The sequence below is a fragment of the Pleurodeles waltl genome, chromosome 1_2 (genome assembly GCF_031143425.1).
Source record: "Pleurodeles waltl isolate 20211129_DDA chromosome 1_2, aPleWal1.hap1.20221129, whole genome shotgun sequence".
Taxonomy (NCBI): domain Eukaryota; kingdom Metazoa; phylum Chordata; class Amphibia; order Caudata; family Salamandridae; genus Pleurodeles; species Pleurodeles waltl.
Window position 1 is genome coordinate 1,020,671,950 of NC_090437.1, and position 20,170 is coordinate 1,020,692,119.

At 44.1% G+C, this 20,170-nt stretch overlaps 1 protein-coding gene across 2 annotated transcripts in view; it reads right to left on the reverse strand.

The window, feature by feature from the left end:
• Window positions 1–20,170, reverse strand: part of N4BP2 (NEDD4 binding protein 2) — a 1,101,392-nt gene that overhangs the window by 292,206 nt on the left and 789,016 nt on the right. The gene's annotated exons all lie outside the window — the stretch shown is intronic.

Consider the following 20,170-nt stretch of genomic DNA (forward strand, 5'->3'; position numbering starts at 1 on the left):
CTAGCAAACGGCTCAATATACAGATTAAACAATACAGGCGACAGGGGGCAACCCTGCCTAGTACCTCTTGAGATTGTAATGGGGTCCAAAAGTTTCCCATTCACCAGAATCTTAGCACGAGGTGATGTATAGATCCGGTCAATAACCCCACAAAGCTTAGATCCTAAGTTGGCCCGCCTCAAGACCGATTTCAAAAAGTTCCAATTTACTTGGTCAAAGGCCTTCATTGCATCTAAGATAATATTTGCCAATGGCGACCCAAACGTTGTAGCCATATCTATTGCCCCGATCAGTTCAAAAGTTAATTCATGCAGATATCTGCCTTTAGAAAAGCCTTTTTGATCCGGGTGCACTAAATTATTCGCTATCTTACTCAGCCTATCCGCTAGAATCTTAGCTAGCAATTTATAATCGCTGTTCAGCAATGAAATAGGCCTGTAAGAAGCACATTTCGCTGGGTTTTTATCCGGTTTCAAAATTAAAGAGATCACCGCCTCATTCCACGAAAGAGGAATGTCATTACCACATTCCAGAACCCCCCCAAACAACTCAGTCAGTACTGGGACAATTGAGTCCCCTAATACCTTATAAACTTCCACTGGGATACCATCTGGGCCTGGCGCCGTCCCCGATTTACTACTAATCAAGGTTCTCCTAATTTCCTCAGCCGTTATTGGAGCATTCAATGCTTCCCTCTCCTGCAGCGATAAACCTAAAGATATATCAGCCCCCATCCAATCCGTTACCATACCTTCATCCACCTCTAACCCCTCCGAATATAGATGTGCAAATAAGTTTCGAAAAGCCGATTCTATTGCTGCCTCATCCGTACTTTTTTCTCCTGAATGCTCCATTTCAACCTCCTTGATATAGTTCCTGACACGATCTGTTTTGCCTTTCCAGGCTAACAATTTCCCCGCATTTTCCCCATATTCAAAATGAGCCAGTTTGCTTGCCTCCCATTTCCTTTGGATTCTTCCCTGTAGTATCTTCTCCAACTGGCTTCTCAACCCATCCAAGCTGTCCCTCAAAGCCTCGGTCTCCCCTGCTTCTATTATTTCGACTTTATGTTTTCGCATTTCCTGCTCTAGCGCATTAATCTCGTCTCTCTGCCGTTTATGTTTCTGGATGGAACTACTCCTTATCTCCCCGCGAATAACCGCTTTAAACGTATCCCATACTACTGATAAAGGTGCGGAGCCCAAATTTACACTAAAAAAAAATTCAGATTCCTTACGCAGCTTTGCCAACACCTCCTGATCTAATAACAAGGACCGATCAATCGTCCACCGATTACTGAAACTTGTCTGCCGAAAACTCATTTTTAACACCACCGCTGAGTGATCTGATAAATGCGAGGGCAGATACGCTATATTCTTCACCTCCTCTCTCAGGCGTGTATTTAATAAAAAATCATCTATTCGGGAGGCATGTCTATATTTCTTATTAAAAAAAGAGAAGTCCCTGCTATTCCCCACCCTTTGTCTCCAGATATCGCATAGGCCAAATTCCTTCATCATCCTCCTTAAATATTGTTGCGACTTAGGCGTGCCTCGTGATTTGCAGTTATGCCTATCCAGCTCATTGTCTAACACCACATTGAAGTCACCCATCAAAATAACCGGGTCCGAAAATTCAAGAAGCTGGGAAAAGAGATGCTTTAAAGATTCTTTATCGTCGCAGTTGGGGCCATAGTATCCTGCTAAGACCAGATTCCGACCCCCAAATTGTATTTTGAATATCACCCATCGCCCTGCTATATCTGATCTAGATTCCAAAATTGCCATACCCCCCTGCTGTGAATATTTAACTAAGATTGCCACCCCTTTATTATGATAGTTGTGTTCTGTACATGAAAATGTTTGAACCCATCTCAGCTTTTGTATTATATTAATGCACTCCGCCTTTGTTAAATGCGTTTCCTGCAAAACTAAAATTTGCGCCGTAGAATCCTGCAGATACTGTAATATTCGTTCCCTTCTTCCTCGCACCCTCAAGCCATTAACATTCCATGAAAGGATTTGCAGTGATATATTCTGCACCCCCTGGCTTCTCTCCCTACTAGCTATTAATCAATCTTAGGTAACAGATAACTGGGTTGAAAGAGGCACTACTTTTTACTTTTTTCCCACTCTCCCTCCCCAACCCTAAACCTACCTCCCTCTCCCCGTCCCCTTCCCCCCTACCCCACCCGTGGAGAACCACCCCCGACTAAGGACCATATTGATCCAAATTTTAGAGCGCCCCGTGTTCCTGGGAGAATTTAAACATTAAACGCACCCTTATTCGGTGGACTGCCCTTTTTTGACCACTACCAATAATTCATCGGCCTCACTTATATCTCTGATATTGTACATTTTGTTATTATACATGACCCTGAGGAAGGCTGGAAATTTCAACTGGGCCGAGACCCCCAGAGATTTGAAAATCTCCAAACGTTTCCCCAGTTCCCACTGCCTATCCATAGTAACCCTGGATAGATCAGACCTAATCTCAAAAACAATATCATTCACTCTTAAAGACTTTTGTTTCAATGCTCTAGATAAAATCTTTTCTTTCATCTGGTATGACAAAAAGTTTATCAAAATTTTCCGAGGTCTACTGCTGTTCATTCGCAGTTTAAAGGGGTCTCGATGGATTCTCTGAATTTCCTTCCCGATTTCCTCCTCAGTCTCCTCCAGATCCACCGCTGACTTGATTAGTGATACTACAAAGGCCTTAAGATCGTTCCCTTCTATACCTTCAGGCACTTTCAAAAGTTTTAAATTATTTCTTCTTGAATAATTTTCCAGCTGCTCAACCCTGTTTTTTAATGCCTGTTCGCTCCCCTTCAGTGTATCGATCTCACCGTTATGCTGTGCCAATTCCTCCTTCATACCCCCCATCGCTTCTTCCAGGGCCTGTGTTCTTTCCATTACGCCATCAATTTTCTTTTCTAAATTAGCACAAACCTCTCTTATCTCCCCTTGATTCACATCCGAGTTCGCAAAACCTTTTTTTACATCCTCAGAAATAGACAACATTAACGCCTTCAACGAAGAACTCAGTGAAGGAGGGATAACAGAAGCGGCTTGAGGGGGTTCCACAGCTACCAACTTAGTCGCGGAGACTTGAACCTCTGCGGGCATAGCGTTAGGGATCTGAACTTGCACTGGGGCCGTCTGTTCTTCTCCTGGCAGTGGCGGGGGGGCCTCGCCCACCCCCTGCCCTCACTGGCACCATTATCCGACTGCCTGGCGGTAACCTCCATTGCCACTCTGGCCTGCCCAGGGGTTAGTTTAATTACTTCTGGTCTCACTTTAAAAAAAGACCTTAGGGAGGGCGTTAACTTATCTCTCCCCTTAAGCTTGCTTTCCCCCACCTTCCTTACCGCAATCCTTCCTCCTTCCCCAGCTTTAGATTTCAGATTTTTTTTGGCTGACCCCCCCTTGTCTCCCTTCTCCTCGACGCTCGCAGCCAAATTGTCCCGAAGCCACTGATCAGTCCCCTCCACTCTTGTTAAGAAAAGCGGGGGGGGAAGGGAAATCACCCCCCACCCCCACACTGCCTCACCGTTTTTCTCCTAGCTCCCTTCTCCAAATTTTCTTTAGATTGTACTCCTTGCCGCAACTTCTCGGCTGCTGCTCCACCCGTTCCGCTGCTGCAGCTGCCGCTATTCCCCCGAAGGGGAATTCGCGCCACGCCTTTCCGAGCCCGGCGCAGCTCCAGCGCGGCCCGGCGCCACCAGACAGCCCCCGCTGCCCTCCAGTCTGCCTCAGACTCCAAACATTGCGGCGCGCACATCTGTGTGCCTAAAGCCGCAATCCGCTCGGCAGCCGCGTCCTGCCGCGCACCCCGGAACCGGAAGCGCCCTAGCGCGCTACGGGAACTCCGCAGCCCGCCATGTTCTCCTGGGAGAATAGAATTATTAACCCATATTTTTAGATGCTCTCCGAAGGTTTTCGCAAAAATCTTTCTAACAGCATCCAGTAAGGCAATTTGTCTATAGTTCGCAGGAGAAGATCTATCTCCTTCTCTTATTATGAAGGTACAATCATGTTCCTGATCCAAGAGGGCAGGACTACACCGCTTACATAACAGAAGGGGAAGACATGGTACAAAACCTTGGCCCAAAGGATGGGTTCTTGCTTAATTACGGAAATAGGAAACTCAGCAGGGTCCACTACGCCAGATAAACGCATGGAGGCTAAAGTAGCCTCGATCTCTGCCACAGAAAGAGGACCAAAGTCATTTAAAATGGCTTTACAATCTGTCCGAGTGATCACATGATTAGAATCAAGGGCAGAGTTTGAAAACTATTGAAACATTTTCAAATTCTCATTTTAATTTGTTGCTCAAGAGGATGGCTATTCCACCTTTAGCACGCCCTTTGAGTGTTGAGCTTTCTGGATAAAGGCAATGTAGCCCCGCAAATAAGATCAACAGTACACCAAGTTTCCTGGATACAAATTAAATCGAAATTAAGAGAGCTGTGGGAATCTATTTTACAACAGATGCTTTACATCCTTGGGGAATGGGCTCTTCTATGCATTATAATTTAAAGCAACAATATTTTGTTTATGAGATGGAAAGGTAGATAAGCAAAAGAGTGGAAATATGTGCTCAAACATTTAAAATGTATTTCTATTATTTCAAAACGTGTAATAATAATATGCACATAGGTAGTCATTTATAAATTAAGAAATTTAGACACAAGTGTTGGAAGGAACAATGTTAGAGGTGGATGTGGAGCGTTCTCACATTGATTGCCTAATGGTACAATTTTATCAAGCAAAATAAAAGGCATAGAAAAAACGTCAGGTTCATAATTTCTCAAATGGGTTACTTCAGCAAGCCACTGTCACCTGTTGTCAATGTCAATGCATGCATGTCCAATGGCCATTAACGAAAGATCTTCTTCAGGGTGCAAAACAGCAGGGGTACAACCAAAGAGTAAACACCCCGATTAATCGGTGAGCATATGAGATTTGATGTACATCCAAGTGAAAGACACTTAGAAACATGAGAGATGCACAGATTTCCCAGGTAAAACAGGAAGAAGAAAGATCGTAAACCAAGAAGCTTAATGGGAAGATGGGGAGGGAAGGGGCGGGGCTTCTGCCCAAAGAGGAAAAAATCACCACTTATTCTTGAATTTGTTTCCAGGCCTGTCTGGAATCAACATAGTTTCCCAGCAGAATAGCTCCTGCCACCTATACCTGAGCCTGGGTAAGAAGACAGAGGTCCAACTGAGTCCTCCGTAGAGAAAAACTGGGTGTCTGGACATTTAAAATGAAAGGAGAGGACAAAATTGACATTAATTGGCTGTAGGGACCCGCTAAACTGCCTGGCTTTGGAAATATAATCTAGAGCTGCGTAGCAGCTCACTGGAAAAACTTCTGGACCCTGTACTGTCAAAACATGTACACTATGTTGCTGAATGATGCATGTTTTCTCCTGGCTACGGTTAAGGTTGAATACACAAATGAGGCTCTGTAGAACTGCCCTGCTGCTACTTTGCCCATAACAAGAAGACCAGAGTGCCAACACAGCATCTTGAAGCTAGCTCTGCTCTTCACCACTGAGAATCCCACTGAACAATCTACCTTGATAGCTGCAGTTTGCCAATAAAGACTGACTGCTACATTTGAAGCTGAAAAAATTGCATTTCCGCTGGGTGAGCACACTTCACTCTGCAAAAATGTATTTTCAACCTTTGCATTCTCTTTTATCGACATGCTGTGTGAAGAAGTTCAGCACCCAGTTAGATATACAGAGAGCTGGATCCAGAGACCTTTATCTTCTCTAATCTGTACCTAGTCCCGTAATCGTTGCATCTATACCAATATCCGAGGTTGTCTACCTACCTCTTCGATGCCCATCACGTTGACACGCAAACTCAAACACTGCTGCTGTTGAAACTGCATGGGCGTTTGCTTTGTTTTATCCTGATCTATATGTTTAGCAACATTTGGGGGTGAACCGAACAAGCATGGCTTTTCCTATTCCATATAAACAGGAAGGAGGAAAAGGTATATTCCTCTCCATAAATAACCCAATTAAAAGGGACAAAGAGACACTGCTTGCTGAAAGACATGTTTTCTTTCAGACACCGAGTCCGCAAGTATTCAGGGGTATTATGTGGCCTGAGAACAAACCTTTTTATAATACAATATTGCCACAAGGTAAAGAGAGAGATTTAGACCAATTGATTAGGATGTGTGAACCATATTGTTTGGGCTTTATCGGATATTCATTCTTATAATAACTATAATTGTGGAGATATTCATTATTATAATTCACACTCATCATTTGCAAAGCATTAGACATAATTATACCAAACTGAGGTGTGTGTTTGTACTGGCACTAGGGATTTAGGGCCATATGTACTAACACTTTTTCCCATAGACACAGAATGGGTAAAAACCTTTGCTACATCTGGCCCTTAGTATGGGGTACTTTTAACTTTACCGAGAGCAAGAGACTGACTGTCTGTCCGACAGCATACATCCCTTCATTCCTCCAAGTGCAACTGAAAGCAGAGGGTTTGAAATATTGGTCCGTTTTCCTGAACTCTGCAACGATTGCAGTCTTCTTTGGGAGCTCGAGAACTCTAGAATATGCAACCACCAACATTATGTCAAAGCGTGTAACGGTATGGCCGCTATGCTATGGCAGGACCACCATAGAGTAAAAGACTGGACACACTATGCAAAGGTTACCATTACGCCAAGACCAGCAAAAGAGTTCAAGAAAACTGTGGGCGTGTGCGCTTGTCTTGAGATAAGAGTCTGAGGAGTGTTAGTGTGTAAGTTGTGTTTGAGAGTGCTAATATCATAGTGTTGGGTGTGAAAGCACTGTGGTGAGAGACCGCATGGGTGTGGGAGAGCTCAGGCGTGATTGTGACATGTGTGGAACCCAAATGCTCCCAGAGCAAATGCAAGTGTTTGATCAATTTGCTAGGAGCACGCATACATTTATTTTTGAGGTATCATCTCAGGCCTTTTTGTAGTATCATTTTGCACCCTGTGTTTTTGTTCCTCTGCTGCATAGTTTCTTGTGCTGATGTGCATCTTGCATTGTGTGAAAGTGCACTAACATGAATTGATAATCGGGTGAATGTGTTAACTTTACAAGAAGTCTGAAGGAGCAAGTAATCTAAGCAACTATATAGTGGTGTTCTGTTTGTATGGTTATGACCAATTGCTGTGACTTTGCTTCCTTGTGGGGTGAAAAAATAACTTTTGGTGGCTTATGATCTGTAGGTAGGTAATTTAGGCCATAGACAATAGAAGTGCAATTGGACTGCGAGGTTTGCTAATAGCTGAAGCCTGAGGCCCTGTCAATTCAAGATCTCTCAAAGAACAAAAACATTATTGAATGGTTAGCTTCAACCAGGGGTGGAATTCGGGCAACAGTAGGGCCGTCTGTCTCCCAGCTCTACTTTCTTCACTCCAGTTATCGCAAATCCTTTCATCGGGTCTGCCTCAGTCAGGTTGTTCTATCTGTGAGTTTGAGTTAGTGTCATGGGGATTTGAGGGGCTCAATACTGATTCAACAAAGAGGATCTGAGCACCAGCTCCGACAGAGTGTTGAATGCGAGTGAGCTTTATGAGAAAGTGCTCGGGCTGGATGTTGATAGTGTGCTATGTAGGAGGTTGTTTATAATGTGAGCCAAAAGGTCCTGATGTTTACCAGGCACAGATGATTAGAGGCAAGTTCAAGCGGTAGTGGGTATGTGGTTGAATGCTGGCATAGCTAATCCGCATAGGACACCAGGAACTCAACCCAAACTAAATCTACTTCCTATAAATCTAAAACTACAGCAAACTCTGGTACGAGTACCCAAGTGGTTTCTCTCCATAAAATGGGTAAAAGTTCCTTTGGGGGAAGTTATGTGTTTTTCCTACTGCATAAGAACTACAGTAACAAATTAAAATGATTTAATGATTTACTTACTCTCTCATCTGCGATTGCTATGCTCTACGCCAGTGGTCTTCAAACTTTTTAATGCCGCGCCCCCCCAGTTGAAAAAAAAAAAAACATTGGGCCCCCCCTCAGAATTTTTCACAATTATTTTAGAAAGATGGCAATATTTAAACAGTTCTAGACCTATTTAAACATTGCAGTTAAGTACTGTTACCTTTTTAAAACTGCAATAACATGCTTCTGCTTAAAACAAAGGCATGTTATCTGTATAATATTTCTTTTGGCCAGTTTGGCACCCCCCCTGGGATCACTTGAGGCCCCCCAAGGGGGGCCCGCCCCACAGTTTGAAGACCTCTGCTCTACGCCAACTGAATAGTATATGATATATATATATATATATATATATATATATATATTCATTCATGTGCACATGGCAAGACATATTTCCCTGCATTTTTGGAATGTGGGGGTAATGACAACAAATACAGGAACATAAATTCTGCGGCAGCTTTTTTTTCCTTCCTTCAACTAATGTGTGTTTCTGAGTTTAGTAAGAAAACAATCTGTGTGCTATTTCCTTATTAATGTCGTGTCCCTCGAACCCCGTTTTAAAAAAATGGTTTCATCAATGACGAAGTTACAGCTTGAAAGCGCTACTTAGAAAGAGCTGCCCCCCCGATACTGATGTTCTAGCAAGGAAGTTAACATCTGTAAACAAACTAGCTGTCAACTGTGGATTCAGTTCCGTTGCTTTGTTTTCCTGTTTCTATTTTTCAAAAACAAACTTGGCATTTGCTACATTTTTTCAGTTTAATTCTCTTTTATTAGTTTCAAAGAAACATAAGAATGTAAAACATAGACCTCATCTACATCCACTGGCTGGCGGGGTGTTTAACGAAAGCAAGGAAGTAGACAAACTAGGAGACTGGGTGGGGGGTGGGGGGAGGGGGGAGGGGGAGAGAGGGACCTTAGAGGTTTGAGAGGATGTGGTCCAACCTTTCGAGGTTGGGAGGGAGGATGGGGATAGTAAAGTCTAGTGGGGAAGAGTACTGCTCGACGATTCTAGCTGCCATGAGGAAGCAATGTTACTGGTTTTTTTGGGAGTGAGTGTTGCAATCTCTAGTCCGTTCTCCCTCAGTCACTCATTCTGGGTCTAAGTGCTTGTGAGTCAAAGAACTCGCAGGAAGGCTTCGCAGGTTAAAACCAGGGAAGGTCCGCACACAGAATTGTATGCATGGGCCCCATATCTGTCAAACTGTGGGAGTTTACTTTTTATTTACACAAACTTTATTGCATTTTCTTACACATATATACACCACTGTACCAGGATAGTAAGAAAGATACAAATACCAATCGTCGAGTCAAGAACACAAAAACAGATGTTCGTTAAGAAATAAGTTACTTACCTGTAACTGTAATTCTCCAGTATTGGACACTTTCATAGATTCATATTCTTGAATCTTTCTCCATCGTCGAGTTGGGAGTCCCAGGTGTAATACAGAAGCTATGCTCAAGGGCATATACAGATTAAGTGTATTAGGACTTTAGTACTACTGGTTTATTAATATGAAAATGCCAAGGCACCTTAGGGATGAATTTAGGATTGGTGCACAGAATAACTCTATTATTTTTGAATTGCAAGAAAGGCTCCTGTATCGTGAAAGCCTGGATTTCGCTGACCCTTCATGCTGAAGTAAGGGCGAGGAGGAGAGCCACCTTCCATGTGAGTTACTTGATGTCTACCCTGTGAATGGGTTCAAATGACTCCTTCATGAGCTGGCTGAGGACGATGTTAAGTTGCCATGCTGGAGGTGGGGCTTTCACCGGAGGAAAGGATTTGATGAGAACCTTCAAGAATTGCTTTATTAACCTCAGAGAACATAAGGATGGTTTGCCTGGTATTCTCCTATATCGGGAGATAGCTGCTAGATGGACTCTGATGGACGTATGGGCAAGCCCTGAGCATGTTAGCTGGAAGAAGTATGGTACAATTATTTCCGGGGTGGAGAAGAGAGGGTGTATATTCATAGCTTCACACCACAAACAAAAACTGCTTCCACTTCAGGAGGTACGTTTTATTTGTGCTATCTGCCCGTGCTTTAGGTAGTATGTCCCTGCAATCACTTGGAATGTTTGAGCGGCTGAATTCATTGAAATCAGGAGACATGCCGATAAGCTCAGAGACTTGGGATCCGGGTGTCTTACTTGTCCCCGGTTGATGGTAAGCAGCTCCGGAATTGGTTTCATTCTGATGGGTGGACATGAGTATAGTAGAAGTAACTCAGTGTACCAAGGTTGACGTGGCCATGCTGGAGCTATCAGAATTATCTGACAGGGTTCTGACTTCATTTTCCTGATTACCCTTATGAGGAGAGCAACTGGAGGAAAGGCGTATGCATAAATCCTTGCCCAGTGATCGAAAATGCATCCCCCATGATCCTTGTTGGTGATGCCAACTTGCATAATATTGGCATTAGGCATTCTGGGAAATTGCAAACAGATCCAGATTTGTTTTTTCCAGTGGTTGAATATTCCATCTAGTGTCCGCTGGTCTAACTCCCACTCGTGAGGAGATGTTGTTAACCTTCTCAACGAATCTGCAATGGTATTTTGTTGGCCTAGGACATGATCTGCTGTTATGTGCACTGAGTGTTGGATACACCAACTCCAAATGGTCTGCACTTTTCAAGATAATAGGTGGGAACGCGTTTCTCCTTCCTTGTTGAGATAGTGCATTTTGGTGGTATTGTCCATTCTGACAAGCACCGTTGATCCTCGAATTCTCAGGAGGAAGGCTTGCAAAGCATAATACACTGCTCTCAGCTTGAGAAGGTTGATGTGAAAGAGATGGTGAGAGGGGGACCATTTGCTGCTCACTTGCAGGCCCTGCAGGCATGTACCCTCATCCGGTCAGTGATGCATCTGTCGTTATAGTCAGTGGAGGAATCTGTGGTAAGAAGTGCAGACCTCGTGAAATGTTTTCGGGAACTATCCACCAATCGAGAGAAGCTATTATGAGCGGCATGATGTGGATCGTGTACTCGAAGGATCCTTGTGCTTGCTTCCATTGTTAGTCCGGCTCCTCTTGAATTGGACGCATGTGAAGTCGACAGTGGGGAATGAGGCTTATACACAATGACATCATCCCTAGTAAGGATTTGTACTGATGAACTGAAAAACTTTTTTCGTTGGATTCGCTTCGCTAGGGAGATTAACTTGTTCTGCCTGTCCAGTGTTGGGTAGACTTTCGTTTGTTGCATGCCCAATATAGCCCCTAGGAAGGCTAACCGAGCTGAAGGTTGGAGCAATGATTTTTCCCGGTGTAGAGCAAGATCCAAGTCCCTGAAAAGGCATAGGGTCGCCTTGACGGACTTGCGTGCTGACTGGACGTCGGGAGGTTTCACCAGCCAGTCGTCTAGATAAGGAAAAATCTGGTGCTTCTTTCTTCTCAGGTAGGCTGTGACTGGAGTCAAACATTTGTGGTGCCGATCGTAGCTCAAACGGAAGGACCTTGAATTGGAAGTGTCTGCCGTTCACCACAAATCTTAGGAACTTCCTGTGTAGTGGGTGAATGGGAATATGGAAGTACGCATCTTGAAGGTCCAAGGAGAAGTTGTAGGACGTCTTGTAGGGTGATCATCCAGAATGTTTGTTTTTTGAAGTATGTGTTTAGCTCTTGCAAGTCTAGGATTGGTCTCCATAAGCGAGACTTTTTCCGAATGAGAAAAAAGCGGGAGTAGAAACCTTTCCTTCCCTTGGAATATGGTACAACTTCTATGGCTCCTTTGCTCAGCATGGTTTCCACTTCTAAGCTGAGCAGACGAAGATGTCTTTGTCGAACCTGGGTGGAGGCATTAATGGGGGAGTCTGAATGAACTCTAAGAGGTGTCCAAATTGAATTACATCTAGGACCCATTTGTCTTTGGTTACTTGTCACCAGCGCTGGATATGATGTTTTAATATTCCATGAAAGACTGTAGGGGAAGAGTGGGGAGAACAGGCTGGAGGCAGTCATTGTCTACGGACAGTTTATTTGGATTGTCGTCCAGGCTTACTTTTGTGATAGGGTCTGGTGTAAGCTGCTGGGGGCGGCTGTCTCTGATGATACTGGGGTCTAGAAGTCTGGAAAGTGGTGGAGTATGATGGATATCTATAGTGCTGATATCCTCCACGAAATGAAGGTTGTCCTCTGCCCCTGGCTCCACAAAAGGCACTTTCCTATACTGCAGAGTGCCTAACGATCTGGCTGTCTCAGTGTATGACTTTATAGCCTGAAGCGTGCCATCGACGTGCTTCCCGAAGAGCGCCTCTCCGCCGTAGGGAAGATCTAAAACTTTTGTCTGAACTTCGGGTCAAAAATTTGTGGCTTTGAGCCAGCCCTGACATCTTAAAACAGCCGATCCAGCAAGCAGCCTAAAGCCCATGGCAGCAATGTCAAGTGCGCAGTCGATGATTCCCGCTGAGGAACGTTGTCCCTCCATGAGCACATTTTTTGCCTCCATCTTGGAACCCTCAGAGAGTTCTTCCAAACAGTGAGACATGTCTGACCAGAGCTGTCTATGATATCTACCAAGGAGTGCTAGAGAATTGGCAGCCCTTACCACAATGGCAGACATTGAGGAAAACGCTTTCCAATGTTATCCAGGCGTCTCCCCTCTTTATCTGGCGGTGTGGTTAATGGTGTAAAAGGATTCCTGGAACGCAGTTGCGCTGCCTGTGAGATGACAGAGTCCGGTTTCAAGCAGGAGTATCATCTGTGGACTTTTATTGTTTGTCTAATCTAGTCAGCACTGCAGTACCATTGAAGGGTACTGCATTATCTTCAAACCTTGGCTCCAAACATGGTCAATTATTGGGACAGCCCTAACTGATTTTCTTTGAGGTTCCTTAAAAAAGTACAGGAAACAATCCTGCTGAGTCGCAGGCATCGGTAGATCAAATCACGTGGCTGCTCTTTCTAGCAGGTTATGAACGCCACTGATATCCTCCAAAGGAGACTCCACAATAGATGTAGCAGGAGAGGCAGGTGTTGGAATGATACAGTCATCCCATTCATCATTCAGTGGATGGAACGTCCCTTCCTCATCATCTTCACCCGTAGAGGCTTGCCCCTCCGCAGGTGTAGATTGAGAAGAAGCTTGAGGCCTAGGGGGAGTTATAAGCTGCGGTTGTTGAAACTGCTGAGGGGTTGGTGATATAGCAGGAATTGTCGGCTGATGCAATGATGTAGGCATTGGTGGAAAACGTTCCCTATAATCCTCTAACATTGCTTGCAAGTCCGACACCAAGCTGGGAGGCAGACCTACCAGCCCCGGTTGTTGCTGTTCGTAATAGTGCTGGTCATAGTAAGAGTCATCATCATCCGAATACTCCTGACATATGACCCATAATTGAGAGGGACTGCTGGCCATCCCCATAGAGGCCATCCTCCTCTGAGTCGTCTTCATCCAACAGATGCAAAGGTAGTAGGCTCGACACCTTATTAGGAGATGTAATTGAGGGGGTCAAGTGATGCTTTTTGACTTTTTTTTCACTAGCCCGCTCCGTCGATGAGAACAGAGCTAAGGTAGATAGTCTCCGTCTCTTTGTTGTTATGTTGATCGTCGATGAGAGGTAAGAGGTTGTCGACAGTGGCGGTGTCGACAAAGTGATCGTCGACGGAGGCACCGTTGACAGGAGTGTCGACGACATAAGCATCGTCGATGGTGGGAGCATTGACGGTTGAAGTGTCGTTGACGAGGCCGTCGTGGGTAAGGTCGCTGCCGTCGGTGGAGGCAACGACAAGTGTTCCATCGACGGAAGCGTCGACAGAAGGATCGTCGATTCTGACTGCAATGACAGTGAGGAAATGGGGCGCGCCGTCGACGAGGATGACCAGACTGTTGACGAGGATTCAGAAGTAGTTGCTGTTGACATGGAAATTGTGATTGTGATATTGTAGATATTGTCGTTAAGGCATGGGCCGTCGATGGAGTTACCGCCGATGATGGTCCCGTCGACGGTGCAGAGGCTGCCTTTTTGAAGGTATGTTTTAGCTTGAAAGGTGGCGTTGGGGGCTCAGAGATGGTTTTCTTTCCAAATTTTATGTAATCTGAACTCTTGATTTCCCCTTTTTTGACGGGCTACATATTTTTGAGGACGCCTCGGATGACTTCTTTGAAGCTTTTTTAGGTGGTTCGTGAGTGCCTGACATTTCCTCAGCATGTCTTCACAGGTATCTTGATAGACACAGAAGAGGAGGCCCTGTCCTCATCAGAAACCGGATTGTCTCTAGATTTTACATTTTGTAGCCAAATGAGAAGACAACCCTCTCTGTCCTTAAGGGTCTTAGTAGAAAATGTCCTACATACCTTGCAGTCTCTAGTTTCATGGTTAGGATAGAGACAGTATATGCAGTCCTTATGCTGGTCATCCACATGTAGCCTCTTGTTCATGCAAGTAGGACAGGCTCTAAAAAGCCCTTTCTTAGGTGTCTCTGACATGGTTGTCAGTTTGAAACACCCAATTGTAAGAACCTCTGAAGAGAAAAAATAATCCAAATCTCCTCACAAAAGAATATCTGAGAGAAAAACTGAGAATAGCTCAGAGGAGACTCCTAAGCACAATGTGCAGTGGAAAATCTGAGGGAAGTCAGCTCCTCACAGGAGAGTTCTAGAGGGTGGTGTGATCTGATTGGTTGACCGATTTTGGTCCTTTTTTACAAAACAACTATGTTATGTTTCTAATTTTAAGGCCTAACACACTTAGGGGGTCATTCTAACTCTGGCGGGCGGCGGAGGCCGCCCGCCAGAGTTCCCCCCTCCAGAATACCGCACCGCGGTCAGTAGACCGCTGCGGTTATTCTGTGTTTCCCGCTGGGCTGGCGGGCGACCGCCAGAAAGCCGCCCGCCAGCCCAGCGGGAAACCCCCTTCCCACGAGGAAGCCGGCTCCGAATGGAGCCGGCGGAGTGGGAAGGTGCGACGGGTGCAGTTGCACCCGTCGCGAATTTCAGTGTCTGCTAAGCAGACACTGAAATTCTTTGTGGGGCCCTCTTACGGGGTCCCCTGCAGTGCCCATGCCATTGGCATGGGCACTGCAGGGGCCCCCAGGGGCCCCAGGACACCCCATACCTCCATCCTGTTCCTGGCCAGCGAACCGCCAGGAACAGGATGGCGGTATGGGGTGTCTGAATCCCCATGGCGGCGCAGCAAGCTGCGCCGCCATGGAGGATTCAGCAGGGCAGCGGAAAACCGGCGGGAGACCGCCGGTTTTCCTGTTCTGACCGCGGCCAAACCGCCGCGGTCAGAATGCCCTGCGGGGCACTGCCAGCCTGTTGGCGGTGCTCCTGCCGACCCTGGCCCCGGCGGTCAAGGACCGCCGGGGTCAGAATCACCCCCTTAATCTGTATGTGCCCTGGAGCATAGCTTCTGTATTACACCGGGGACTCCCAACTCGACGACTTGGAAGAATTCAAGCATGTGAATATATGAAAGTTCCAATACTGGAGTAAGTAGAAAAACAAACATAAAGCATGCCATGTGAAAACAATTTCACAGTACACATTGTCCACAGGATTAATATCAAAATATTCAGGAAATACATGCCTTCATCCCCTCCTCCACCCTTTCCCCAAATTTGGCATCATCACAGTAGTCATATGTACACATACCTAGCGCAGCTGGGTGGAGTCATCCTTTTGAGAACATGATCGAAGAGACCACGTAATTCCTGAGCTTTGACTTTAGGAACTGAAAGTGGCATGAGTAGTATGTCAAGCCATTAGGTGTACTTCAGAATCAGAAAATGGTAAGCATAGTGGTACCTCCATCTGGAATAGAGCTGTTGTAGCAGACTATGCAGAACAGAATACACAATGTATAAAGCTGGTTGCATGTAAAGTTAGTTGCCCTCAACTGCCTGAGCCTTAAAGGATAAAGGATTTAAGTAGTGCATCCCATTCCAGAGCTATGGGCAGCTTCTGCAAACCTTGGTACTCGTTACTGCCCATTTTCACCATTTTCAGTCTCATAAGCGTCAGCAAAGGAAAAGGCATAGGGTTTATCAAGGTTAAGTCGGAGGCTGGATAATGTGCCAAACGTGGACAGCAGCTGAGAGATCCCAGCTAGATCCGCTTTGCGATCCCACTCATACAAGAGCAAATCTGCATATATTGATACAGCGTGCATCACAGCACCCTGGGGAATCCCCCAACCCTGCGGTAGGAAGCTGGCTATTTATGTAATGTAGCAATGTAAGGGGCCACTATGCAAATAGTCCAGGTGACCCTTATTGGTTTACAGGGTTTAAGTAATAATCCCAAATGCTTTCTCTTGTGGTAGTTTAGGCTTATCAGAGGGTAGTGTTAAGCATTTGTTGACTACACAGAGTCAATAAATGAGATACACATTAAAAAAGAAATTTAAGACCAACGTTTAGAAAAATCTATCAGAACAATCTATACACATTTAAATATGATAGCATTGCAAACAATTGAAAACTTGTTCAAAAATACAAAATAACCTGTGCAAGACAAATGAGATCAGAGAGAGATTCGTGTCCCTATACTGTCATTTTCCACAGTTAAACTTCTCAACTGTCAGGAAGTATGTCAGGAAGTATAAGAAATTAAGATATGTAGAGATCAGCCCCAATTGAGAGACTATACCAAAATGACCAAATTACTATGTACTTGCCAAGGTTCTTCATACGGAATGTCTCTTAGAAATGGATATGAAAGCAGTAACAATCAACCTCAGTACTGAACTCATACCTTTGACTGACGGATAAGACGTCCTATCTTCAAGGTAAGTCAAAGGAAAAAAGAAGATTGTAGTGCTGACGCCAAGCCAATATTGGTTAAACTGGAAAAGATATGCAGTTGCAATAAGCAACTGGTGTAAATATATTTCAAAACTCTTGCAACTGTAAAGAAAAAAACAGTTAAATCAAAGGCTAGTACCTTCCTATAATATAAAATCTCATGCTGAATTGTCTTGCACAGGGTATTTTGTATTTTTGAATAAGTTTTCAATTATTTGCAATGCTACTATGTTTAAATAAGAATAGATTGTTCATATATACTTTTAAACCCTGATTTACCTTTGGAGTTTTCTTCTCCTCACCTGTTTATTTAATTGTTCATGCACCTTTTCCTTAGGGGTACTAAAAAAGGGTTTCTGAAAATATGTGTATCATATATTTTTTGTAACATATGTATACGAATATTTTTGTTTGATTTTCACTGTATACTTATGTTCATTTCTTTCTTTTTTAAACAACATATTTTATTGACATTTAGCAGGAAAACAAGGCAAAAGCGGACACATTTGTGTAATGTTCATTTCTTTCTGATTTAACAGCCCTGAAGAAACGATGTGATGCGAAACACACGTCGGCTGTGGCTGTTATATGTTGTTTTCTGCTTTGCCATAAAAAGAAAAGTAATTTCTGATTGGAAAGAAAATAAAAGTTCTACTTGTAAAACAGTGTTGTTCTCAGATTACACCACAGTGACATTCCATATGGACACTTATCTGGTTCAGGGAGAGAATAACCATGTTTCAAGAGCAAAGGGCTGTGGATTAAGGTGTGCTGAGTGGTCAGGGGCTTTACCAAGAAACTGCAATAGACAATGCATGCTGTACTCAGTCAAAGTCCATGCCCCGTACCCAAAGAGCTGTGGAGTGCTTGGGACTTGAGTAGCTTAAAGGACACCGGGTGAATGTCAATGAGGATGGATACGTGATGTTATTTTGGGCATTTGTGATAGCATGTGACAAATCATGAGCAATGCATGTGCGATCTATGGTTCAACATATCTGGCACACTTTAATGTTTTTTTTTTTTGGACCGTAAACATGACTTAAAAAACTACTGCACTACGAAAAGGCCCAATTGATTGACTGCAAAATATACTCCATCTGACATTTTCTGATGTTGAATGCATGTCTTCCGCAGGCTAACACGAGCAGGCACATAATGTTCTAGAGAAAATATACCTGGAATAACAACAGCTGAGGAAAGGTGTGGTCTCTATATCATATGCCACAAAGGAGGATGGAGATGATGGTTTGGAAATTCCCTTTCCCAAAACAAAACAAGCACTATAAAAGCCAACAAGTCAAGTTTTAGTTTCCAATGCACAAAAACATGCCTAGATTTATACATGTTAGCACCTTTCTTTTGGAATGGCCTACCTTCATATCTAACCAGCACGTCTTCAGAGACTACACCCTGAAAAAACTGATCATTTTTCAGTGTATAATTTATCCAGTTGTTCAAATGAACAATAATACGTTGGAAGTTGTACCAAAATGGAAGTATTTTAAGACCATGCAGTTAGTCTACAAAGGTCCAGGGAGCATAGCTGTACCTGGACTCTCTTCAGCCTTTTCAGATCTACTGCAGATTTCCCATGCAGACACATGACAGAGGATATCAGCTCATTCTTATGCTTATTATAATCTCATTCTTATGTTCAAATCTGCAACATATATCAAGACTTACAATATTTTCAACATCAGTCTGGTATCAAAATAAAATATATACAATGCAAGTATTGCCGTCAAGTCTCCTTTTAATTTTATAATTATTGCTAATATCACCACCCACCCTCAAAATCTTATGTGGTTGACAGAAATGCATATGTTGCACTATCTATTCCACCTGCCTCATGACTGTGTATCACTGCTTTTTCAGAAGACAATCAAAAAGGTCTGTTAGAATCTGTGACTCAGATAACCATTAGTTCCAAACTAAGCCTTCTGTCTAACAGTAATCATCTTAATAGCAATCCAGAGTAGCCCAAATAGTGTTCCTGTTGTTTTTCAAAAAGAAGCATGTAAGTGGAATAAACAAACAATACTCTAGACCTGGCTGAAGAATATGCCTTCAAGTCTGTCAAAAACAGATTTCCCTTTCCAGTGTGGAACAGTGTAGGGCTATTAATTGTGTGCCCTCAATTGTCCTCAGAGGGAACCAAACACCCCATTGTAGTGATTGACACTCATAGGGAAGCAAGGTGGTGCAATCTAAGGCATACTCAAGGGAGATGGTGTGGGTTAGTGGGCTAGTAATCACCAACCACTTGCATGCAATAATAACACAATAATTGATTGCCCAGTCAGTACTTTTTCTGTAGAAAAGTACATTTATTACACACACACACCACTAAATACTACACAAAAATTTACAAATATACATTGGCAGATGGAACATACCATAGAAGACATTGTGTAATCACTGGTGACCCCCTTGAGGGGTCACCCTAACATTTCAAGTGAGTTCCAACAGTCATTGTCATAACTGTGATAATGATGGATCAACAGATATATGTAATCGGCATAAAACCCAATAAAACATTTATTAGAAATAAATTTTGTGTTTGTCCGTTCTGTCATACACTTAGCATTAGACTGTAATGGTCAGAACAGCCCCTAGAGTGCACCACAGTAAAAATGATATGTTGACAAAACATTGTAGTGTAGCCATATGATCAGCCCCTAGATTGTAACCACATGAAACAGCATGGTGAAAAACACTGCAATGTAATCATACATTCAGCCCCTAGATGACGTAACCACATGAACAATGCATAATACATTTTTACACATTTCAGGTCTTCTAAAATGATACCATACACAAGCCCCTAAAGGCAAACTACTTCCGGCTGTACAGCAAAAGCTTCAGCCATGACAGAGCTTGAAAATGCAAGAAAAAGCAAGGAAGGTGATGATTTCCATTCTCCCAACTTAGGGTGATGACCCACAAGATGACCTGAGGAGAAAGAGGATGTCTGCGGAGCAAGTTGGTGATGGTCTCTTTGTCCTTATACTAGCAAAGGCTGAGTTAGGCACGAAAGTGTGTTTAAAGTAAAAGGTGGGGAGAGCCGCAATGAGGGCTTCCTTTTATTTTGCGTTTAAAAGCAGCCACGCACTGCATTTCCCCCCTATTATTTTTAATGTTTTGACAGGAGGGGTGCCAGGTCCCACCCGGGCACCTCAGAGATGGCAGATGTTAGAGAGCAGCATGGGGAGCCCAACCCTGGCTGCCCTTCCCAGCTTCCCGCATGGCCCACACTCCTGAGTGTGGCCATGGGAGCTGGCAATCCTTTCCAGGGGGCAGACGTATGTAGGGGTTGCCTCCTTCCGGGGCCCATGGATTTAATGTGGCCCAGAGATGGGGTCCCATGTGCCCTCTGCCTCCTGCGGGGGGAGCGCAAAGTCACTACCTCATCCTTAAAATCCCAGGGAAGCCCAACAGTGCTTCCCTTTGAACAGACGT